We start from the raw sequence: 9,278 nt of genomic DNA, 5'->3' as shown, positions 1-9,278 counted from the left end.
CAAGGTACCGCATGGTAGGTTGTTACATAAGGTTAAATCTCATGGGATCCAAGGTGAGGTAGCCAATTGGATACAAAATTGGCTTGACGACAGAAGACAGAGGGTGGTTGTCGAGGATTGTTTTTCAAACTGGATGCCTGTGTCCAGCGGTGTGCCTCAGGGATCGGTGCTGGGTCCGCTGTTATTTGTTATTTATATTAATGATTTGGATGAGAATTTAGGAGGCATGGTTAGTAAGTTTGCAGATGAAACCAAGATTGGTGGCCTTGTGGACAGTGAAGAAGGTTATCTAGGATTGCAACGGGATCTTGATAAATTGGGCCAGTGGGCCGATGAATGGCAGATGGAGTTTAATTTAGATAAATGTGAGGTGATGCATTTTGGTAGATCGAATCGGGCCAGGACCTACTCCGTTAATGGTAGGGCGTTGGGGAGAGTTATGGAACAAAGAGATCTAGGAGTACAGATTCATAGCTCCTTGAAAGTGGAGTCACAGGTGGATAGGGTGGTGAAGAAGGCATTCAGCATGCTTGGTTTCATTGGTCAGAACATTGAATGCAGGAGTTGGGATGTCTTGTTGAAGTTGTACAGGGCATTGGTGAGGCCACACTTGGAGTACTGTGTACAGTTCTGGTCACCCTATTATAGAAAGGATATTATTAAACTAGAAAGAGTGCAGAAAAGATTTACTAGGATGCTACCGGGACTTGATGGTTTGACTTACAGGGAGAGGTTAGACAGACTGGGACTTTATTCCCTGGAGAGTAGGAGGTTAAGGGGTGATCTTATAGAAGTCTATAAAATAATGAGGGGCATAGATAAGGTCGATAGTCAAAATCTTTTCCCAAAGGTAGGGGAGTCTATAACGAGGGGGCACAGATTTAAGGTGAGAGGGGAGAGATACAAAAGGATCCAGAGGGGCAATTTTTTCACTCAAAGGGTGGTGAGTGTCTGGAACGAGCTGCCAGAGGCAGTAGTAGAGGCGGGTACAATTTTGTCTTTTAAAAAGCATTTGGACAGTTACATGGGGAAGATGGGTATCGAGGGATATGGGCCAAGTGCAGGCAATTGGGACTAGCTTAGTGGTATAAACTGGGCGACATGGACATGTTGGGCCGAAGGGCCTGTTTCCATGTTGTAACTTCTACTTCTATGATTTTACAATGACACCAATGTGCACTCTGATATTTCACGATCTCACAATCTCACAATCTCAACACCTCCCTGGAAGGAACTGTTGCTGATTTCAGCAAACAATGCAAAACCCTCCGTCTGCCGTTTCGAGAAGGATAGGACTTTCACCAGACCTTCTGGGTGGACTGAATGGGAGAAACAAAACTTAAACGCAATAACGACGAAGATGGGATTCGAACCCACGCGTGCAAAGCACAATGGATTAGCAGTCCATCGCCTTAACCTCTCGGCCACCTCGTCGCATGCGGAAACATGCGAAACCCCCTTTATTCAAAATTAAAATTCTGGCTATGTTGCCAATCTGAAATAAAAACTGTCAATGTGTATATCCTCAGCAGGTCAGGCAGAATCTTTCGACATAGAAACAGAGTTAACGTTTCAGGTCCATGACCATCACATGAGTATTCCAACTCACTCAACTTGCGCCTTGTAAATGGGTGAACGGCTTTAGGGAGTTAGAAGGTGAGTCACTTGGCGCAGAATATCCAGCCTCTGACCTGCTCTTGTCGCCACAATATTTATGTAGCTGGTCCAGTTATGTTTCTGGTTAATGGTGACCACTAGTATGTTGATAGTGGGGGATTCGGCGATGTTACTAACGAATCCCCACAGAAGAGATTTACTGTAATGATTCCAGGGATGAGGGGTATAAGTTTCATGAATAGATTGGAGAAGCTGGGGTTGTTCTGCTTGGAACAGAGACGGTTACGAGGAGATTTGATAGAGGTATTCAAAATCATGAAGGATCTAGACAGAGTAGATAGAGAGAAACTGTTCCAATTGGCGGAAGGTTCAAGGACCAGAGAACATAGATTTAAGGTGTTTGGCAAAAGAACCAAAGGTGACATGAGGAAAAACTTTTCGACACAGCGAGTGTTTCGGGTCTGGAATACACCGCCCGAGGGGGTGGTGGAGGCAGATTCAATCATGGTGTTCAATAAAGAACTGGATAAGTATTTGAAACGAAAGAGAATACAGGTCTACAGGGATAGGGTGGGGGAGTGGATCTGTCTGGATTGCACTTGCAGAGAGCCGGCACGGACTCGATGTGCCGAATGGCCTCTTTTCGTGCTGTGACCTTTCTATTATTCTATTCTATTTGTGGGAGGCGATGCGAAGCGACCGGAGCGTGACGTAAATCGACCTGCTCATGAACATTCCCTGATAATAAATCCTTGTGTGATGCAAAGAAGAAATTCATAATTATGGTGCATATCTTTTATATTATACTGACTATAAGAGGTGCTCGGTTCACCAGGGCGCCATTGTGCACATTGATTGATGCTTCACCTCGATCACCACTTGAAGTCCCAACACCTCCGTCCAAGAAACAGTTGGGTGGCAATCCAGACGTTGCTGAATTTTGCAAACAGTTTTAAACCAGCAATGCGGAAAAGCACTTCTTATCAAAGAAGGGTTTTTGGTGAGGCGGCGAAAATGGAAGGGTGCACATATTCTGGCAGCAGTGAGATTCGAATCCTCATAATTCAGAGATGGAAACCAGCATCCAAGACAGCGCAGTTATTCACGCACATGGTAAGCCATTTGGATCGGATGACAAAGCTCATACAGCTGAAACGTTTCCTCTGGTTCTTTCACCACAGGTGCTGCCTGACCTGCTCAGCGTTTTCAGCATTTTCTGTTTTCATTTTTGTGATTTCACAATGGCTGTTTGCCTGAAAACACCCAATTTGACCCAAGGACGCAGCTCGCACTTTACTTTCCTCACGCGCTTAAAGTCTGCCGTTTCCGAACTAAATCTCCTCCACGCCGAGCTTTCAAAGGACCTTTCGCTCACGGCCAACCTCCTGTAATCGACACCTTTTCACCATTGCCGCTCTTTTCATTTCTCCTCATTCCTTTTCAATCGGACATTTCCACAGACCTATTAAGATCAAGCGGTACATTTCCGACTTTCCTGCACCGCCCAGATTGCCAAAAATGCACATTTCAGCCGTCTTTCGCAGCAATGTCGCGCCGCCCGTCTCTCCCCAACATCAACTGTTCGGGGAAAAGCGCCAACGACCATGAAAACAAAACCCAGTTCTTCAGTTAACATCCCCCGTGTCACAAGATACCCCATGGAAATTTCACGGAAAAGTATGCGCTGTCCTTCCGAATGCCAACCCTGCTTTCTTAGAGCTTGTCTCTGGAGCAGATCGAAATGTATCGACTGGTTTCAAGGCACAAATGAACATTGATGCGAACGGGACATGTGCCCCCGAGAAACAGCGGTCGATGGAGAGCAAACTTAAAGCCGGAAGAATGTGAAAGTGAATGTTAGATTCGGCAAGGCCGCAGGAAAGTCTCAATGAAATAGACCATGATCGTCGAAGGAAGGAAAAGCTGGAAGAAGCGGCAGGTCTGAATTGTGGATCATCCAGCAGAGACACATGGAGAACAAAAACAGGATAAAGACAAAGGTGCTGGGGCAGAAAGAAAAAGCACGAAATAAGAGGAATGAAAAGAGAGTGAAAGAAAGAATGGGAGAGAGGGAGGTGAAAGAAAGAAAGAGAGAAAGAAAGATAGAAGGGAGAGAGAAAATCAAGCGTGCAATACTCACCCCGCAAACGGGCGCTGCTCCCAATCGGCTACACTTGGCCCCACAGACCCTCATCCCATTCACACCATCCGGCAATACACTGTCAATGTTGTGCAGTGAAACAGAGAGTTTAAAGGTATAAAGACACACACACCATCCTAAAATACACTTTCGATACCTGTGCAGAGAGACAGAGAGTTTAAAGATGCAGAGATACTTACATACTATCCTACAGTACATATCAAACATCCGTGCAGTGAGTCAGAGAGTTTACAGGAACAGAGACACACAGCGTCCCACAATACACTTCAAATCACGTGCAGTGAGTCAGAGCGTTTCAGGATATAGAGAAATTCACTTTCTTTTTTCAAAAGTGGTACATCCCAGAAGCAAGAGAGAGCGTGGGTCAGTCTCCCTCTCCTGATAGAGCTGAGGCTTGTCAGTCAAGAGTCCTCTCCTCCGTGTATTGGCCGTGGAGGAAGTGCAGAGTAGATTTAATAGAATACCTTCAGCCTGACCGAGATTAGGCTGACTGGCCTGTAATTACTTGATCTATCCTTTTCTCCCTGTTTATACAACAGTACAACTTTAGCAGTCCTCCAATCCTTCGGCATATCACCTGTAACCAGGGAGGATTGGAAAATGATGACCAGAGCCTCCGTTATTTCCTTCCTTGCTTCTGTTAACAGCCTGGGATATATTTCATCGGGGTCGGGAGATTCAGGTGGAGTGATCTGCGGACTTCATTTTCCTCTTTGCAAAGATTTTCACCGCAGGTCAAGATCACAAGTCTCGGTCCAAATTAGGACTACTTCCGGGTTTGAACCTCAAATCGTGAATTGGACCCTGACCTCAACGAGCCCAAAAACGAGAACGTGTCTTTAAGTTAACCCGTTACAGACACATTCTATGAGAGGTCTGACTGTACACTGAAAGGGCGTTTTAGAAGAGTCAATCCAATATCAGTTTCCTCCTCAAACCTGAACAAATACCAATTCCAAAGTGCCATTTTGTCGCTTAATTCCACAAATTAGGTAAAAATAATTAGTTACACAAGGCACTGCTGGGAGTTGAACCCAGGATTTCCTGTTTACAAGACAGATGCTTTAACCAACTAAGCCACAGCGCCCATTCATGATCACTCAGCCCCACCTCCTCTCACTAATATCTATCAGCGATACGTCACTGTCTGTTTGGGGTTCAGACCGTTTCATCTTTGTCTGTTTGGTTTGTCCGTTCACCTGTGCATCCCGATGCTGCCTCCATATCTCGTTTTGTTTATCTTTGTGTCTCCATCAATGCGTTGATATACGGATAAGTATGTGTACTTATGTTTGTTACATTAAATAAATTACCGGTTTAGACAATTCTCGCTCTGAAAGTGAAGAACTATTGAGACGCACTTTACAGCAAAGTATTGTTTATTTTGGTGCTGAAAATAAAAAACCGTAAGAGGTCCAAACAGGGAAAAGGAGATAAACATGTTAGGGAAAATGAGGACAACAGTCAAGATTTTTACCAGTATATTAAGTGAAAGAAGGGAGGCTTAGAGTAATGTGGGCCGCTTAAAGACAGATGGAGGTGATATTGTAATTGAAAATCATGAAATGTAGAGTTGCTGAATATTTACTTTGCTTCGTTCTTCACAGAAATAAATGAGGCTAACATATCAGAGATATGAGGAAAACTGTAAATAAATCAAGGGGTTTCAGTATAAGTAAAATAATGGCAATGGAGAAAATAATTCGATTAAAGATAGACAAATCTCCAGGACCTGATGGTAACCATCCCAGGGGACTGAGAGGACTAGGTGAGGAAATTGTACATGCTTTAGTCATGATCGTTCAAACTCTCTTGATTCAGGAATTGTTCCTTTGATGGAAACAATTTCAATGTCACTCCATTATTTGGGATGGGTAGCAGAGATGATGTTGGAAATTATAGACCCATTAGTCTGACATCCGTTGTGGGGAAGTTGCCAGTATCCGTTATTAGAGAAAGAGAGATTGAGCACTTGGATAAACATGAATTGATCAGAGAGAACCAGCATGGATTTGTAAAGGGTAAGTCAAGTCTAACAAAACTAGTTGAACTTTATGAAGATGTAACTAACGTGGTAGTTAATGGAGTGTCCATGGTTGTTAAATGATATTGACTTCCAGAGGTATTCGATAAGGTACCATATAAGAGACTGTTAACGACAATGACAGTGCGTAGAATTTAAGACAACCTAATGAAATGGGTAGGGAGTTGGTTAGAAGGTGGGAGACAGAGTCCCGGCATATAAATGACATAGACGAAGGAATAGAGAGCCGTGTATCCACGTGTGTCGCTGACACCAAGATAGGTGTCGCAGTGAGTCGTGTGGATGGAAGCATAAAGTTACAAAAGGAAATTGATAAATTAAGTGAGTTGGCAAAACTGTGGCAGATGGAGCAACATAGAATTACATGGAAAGTACATCACGGAAACAGGCAATTCGGCCCAACTAGACAAAGCCGGTGTTTATGCTGCAAACACGCCTCCGCCATCCCCATTTAATCTAACCCTATGAGTAAACCCTTAGATTCCTTTCTCCTCCATTTGTTTTTCTAGCTTCGCTGTAAACGAATCCATGCTATTCGCCTAAACTACTCCTTGTGGGAGTGAATTGAACATTCTAGCCACTCTCTGGGTGAATGTGTTCCTCTTGAATGCCATATAGAATTAAATTGTGAATACCTTATATTCATTGCCCCAATGATTTGGAGTCCCCACCTCCACAAATGCAAACACCTTATCTACGTCTAACCTATCAAACCCTTGCATAATCTTAAAGTCCTATATCAGGTCACCCCTCAGCCTTCTCTTTTCTATACAGAAGAGTTCCAGTCTGTTCAAACTTTCAATATGGAGAAGTGTGAGTTCATCTACTTTGGACTGAAGCAAGATAGATCAGAGTATTTTCTGAAAGGTGAGAAGCTAGGAACTGTGGAGGAGCAGAGAGATTTAGGGGTCCAACTACAGAAATCGCTAAAAGCCAGTGGAATGGTCGAAAAATGTATTTAAATGTCTCATGGGATGTTGGCCTTTATCTCAAAGAAGCTGGTATTCAAAGGGGGAGAATGTTACCGGTAGAAATATCTGCTGAGACCCCATTTAAAGTACTGCATTCAGCTCTGGGCACCAAACATCAGGAAGGAAATATTGGCCTTGGAGGGGCTGCAGCGCAGATTCACCAGAATGATACCGGGGCTAAAATGGTTAAATTATGAGGACAGGTTATGCGGAGGTCGGTCCTCATTTTGCTCTTATGGATCCGGCCCCATCCGTTTACTGTGGACGGGAGCGCGTCTGATACTAAGTCAGTCAGAATCGGATGCAAATCACATAACCGGCACAGCAGCTCTGGAACTGGCGACTGGTTTTACATTGAGTCTTTTTTAAGGGATAGGCTGTACATTGTTTGTATAATAATAATAAGTTTGATACAATGAAGGTTTTTTCAGTTATTTCACATTTCCACCCACACCAGTTTTACATAGCAAAAGGTAACAATATTTAAGGGATGTGATGTACAGTGTTGGTGGAATCAATGTAATTTAACTTGATATATTGTAGAATCTCTTGTCCATCCCAGGCTCTTACCTCAGGCTTAGATCCTCACCTAGTTTAAAACCAGTCACTCACTGATATAAATAAACCAGTAACAACCCCGAAACCTCAGCGGGTATATTTGTTCCGATACTAAGTGACGGTCCCAATTTCCACTGAAATTCTCGATCAGCAAATACCAGAGGCTGTTTTGGGTTTGACAAACTGTGAAACAGATTGTTTTAAAAGCCGGAAAGAGGGAAATACTGGTGGTTGATATTAAGTGTTTTACATTAACTCTTTCTGTTTCCGATTTACAATTTATCTTCGTGTGTGACTGACAGGAGCGGCTATAACGGAGCCCAGTGACTGGGTAACGAGCTGTACTGAATCATTGTCCTGTGTTCCAGACCGGCTCGTTAGACCTGTTCATTTCGTCTCATCTCATTGTCAGCAAACAGGAAATTACTGAAGTTGAGGCTGGTGAATAACAGCTCGAAATATCAATCCTCTCCACCATTGGGGACTGAGTCTTCCGAAAAACAGGGATTTTCACTCGTGCAAATTTCATCCACATTTTCTGCTCTTCATTTCTCAGATCTATTTGATGCGGCTTTCCCTTCAATTCACGACCTACAGGAAAAGCCCGATTTTATCATCGATTTTCGGGTCAAGAGTTATGGTGAGATTTCAAATAATTGAAATCGACCCTTATTAACGCCAATATCGTCACCTACACGTTTGACAAATGCAAAGCGGCTTCACTCACGGTTTTGCTGCACAACTCGTTCAAAGATACTGTCGGTAATTGGAGGGTCTTTCAAGTCATGACACGAACATAACAGTTCGCGCTGCCATTTTCCTAAAGACGCTTCAGATTCATGTGGAATGATTACGGTCTGGCGGTTAAATCCGTTCCCTCTTCACAAATCCGCCTTTGAACCTGTATCCTTTAGTATTTTTGATAACCGATACCAAATCGGTTTGCCCTGTACTGTACATTACTTTTTTAAATATTATAGATAAGCAGTGCACTTGAGCTGTCACAGCTGTGACTTTGACTTTTCTCCCTCTGCTCTCGATCTCCCCGGTAACTGGCACTAACCACAACCTTCTGTCACACTTCTCCATCAGAAAGTTCCGAGTCTCAGTTTTCAAATGAAATAACGCCCATCTCTTCAATCAACGACAGCTCAGAGAGAGTTTCTTCGTTTCATTTCACACTTTATCCAAATCCTCCTTAAAGCACCATCAAAAGTTGTCCTTTAGTTAAAAATAAGATCAATAAAAGTTCTGATCTTCTGGGGTTTTGTTTCAGATTCCAGGGCTTTTAAAGTTCACTGCGGATATTTATCGAAGCACATCTTGATTGGATGCTTCTTGGAGAAATCGGAAAAAGATCACAAAGCGATAATTCAGAGACGGAAAATGAAGCTGTTTGACGGGAGCACTGATAAAACCGATTGTGCGCTGCTCTTGTGGCGCAAGCGCTCAGCGTGCGGTACTTTTATGAACTCCAGAAATGCCCAGGTTGTGAGTTTGAGCCTCATCTGGAACAATCGAACATTTTGAGTTCAAGGTACAACTGGTATGTTCCATAACGCATCTACTTCTTAATGTTCCCATGTGAGCACTTGGGTTCCTCTGGCCTACCGTCTTGCAATAGTAGGTGTGAATTTACTTGTTTTTCGGGGGAGAGGGGGCGATTAGCGACAGCTGATATGGCAAAGGGGCCGGTACGAGATCTTTCAATCTAAAGAACTGAACATACAATTCTTCTTTTCGTTTAGCGGATATTCATCAGTTGGAAGTTTCGTGTGGGGAAAATCTGGATGGGAAATATTCTCCCTGGTGTCACTGTGTAACGGGTGAAATTATTCAGCTCACAGATGTTAATACGCTGAAAGGTCGCGAGGCCTTTTCCAGCTCCCGTGTGGGACAAGTTTAGCTTTTGAGCCACTGGGTAGAG

The 9,278-nt window shown here is 43.5% G+C and overlaps 2 non-coding genes across 2 annotated transcripts; both read right to left on the bottom strand.

Annotated features, from left to right (window-relative positions):
• Positions 1–1,352: 1,352 nt before the first annotated feature.
• On the bottom strand, positions 1,353–1,434 carry trnas-gcu (transfer RNA serine (anticodon GCU)). Its single transcript has one exon. It is a non-coding gene; the product is annotated as a tRNA-Ser (tRNA).
• A 3,357-nt stretch (positions 1,435–4,791) lies between these two features.
• trnat-ugu (transfer RNA threonine (anticodon UGU)) lies at positions 4,792–4,865 on the bottom strand. The gene has a single exon. It is a non-coding gene; the product is annotated as a tRNA-Thr (tRNA).
• Positions 4,866–9,278: the final 4,413 nt, after the last annotated feature.

Source organism: Heptranchias perlo, chromosome 20 (assembly GCF_035084215.1).
Source record: "Heptranchias perlo isolate sHepPer1 chromosome 20, sHepPer1.hap1, whole genome shotgun sequence".
NCBI lineage: Eukaryota > Metazoa > Chordata > Chondrichthyes > Hexanchiformes > Hexanchidae > Heptranchias > Heptranchias perlo.
The sequence above is the reverse complement of the archived record's forward strand: the minus strand, read 5'-3'. Positions and strand labels throughout refer to the sequence as shown.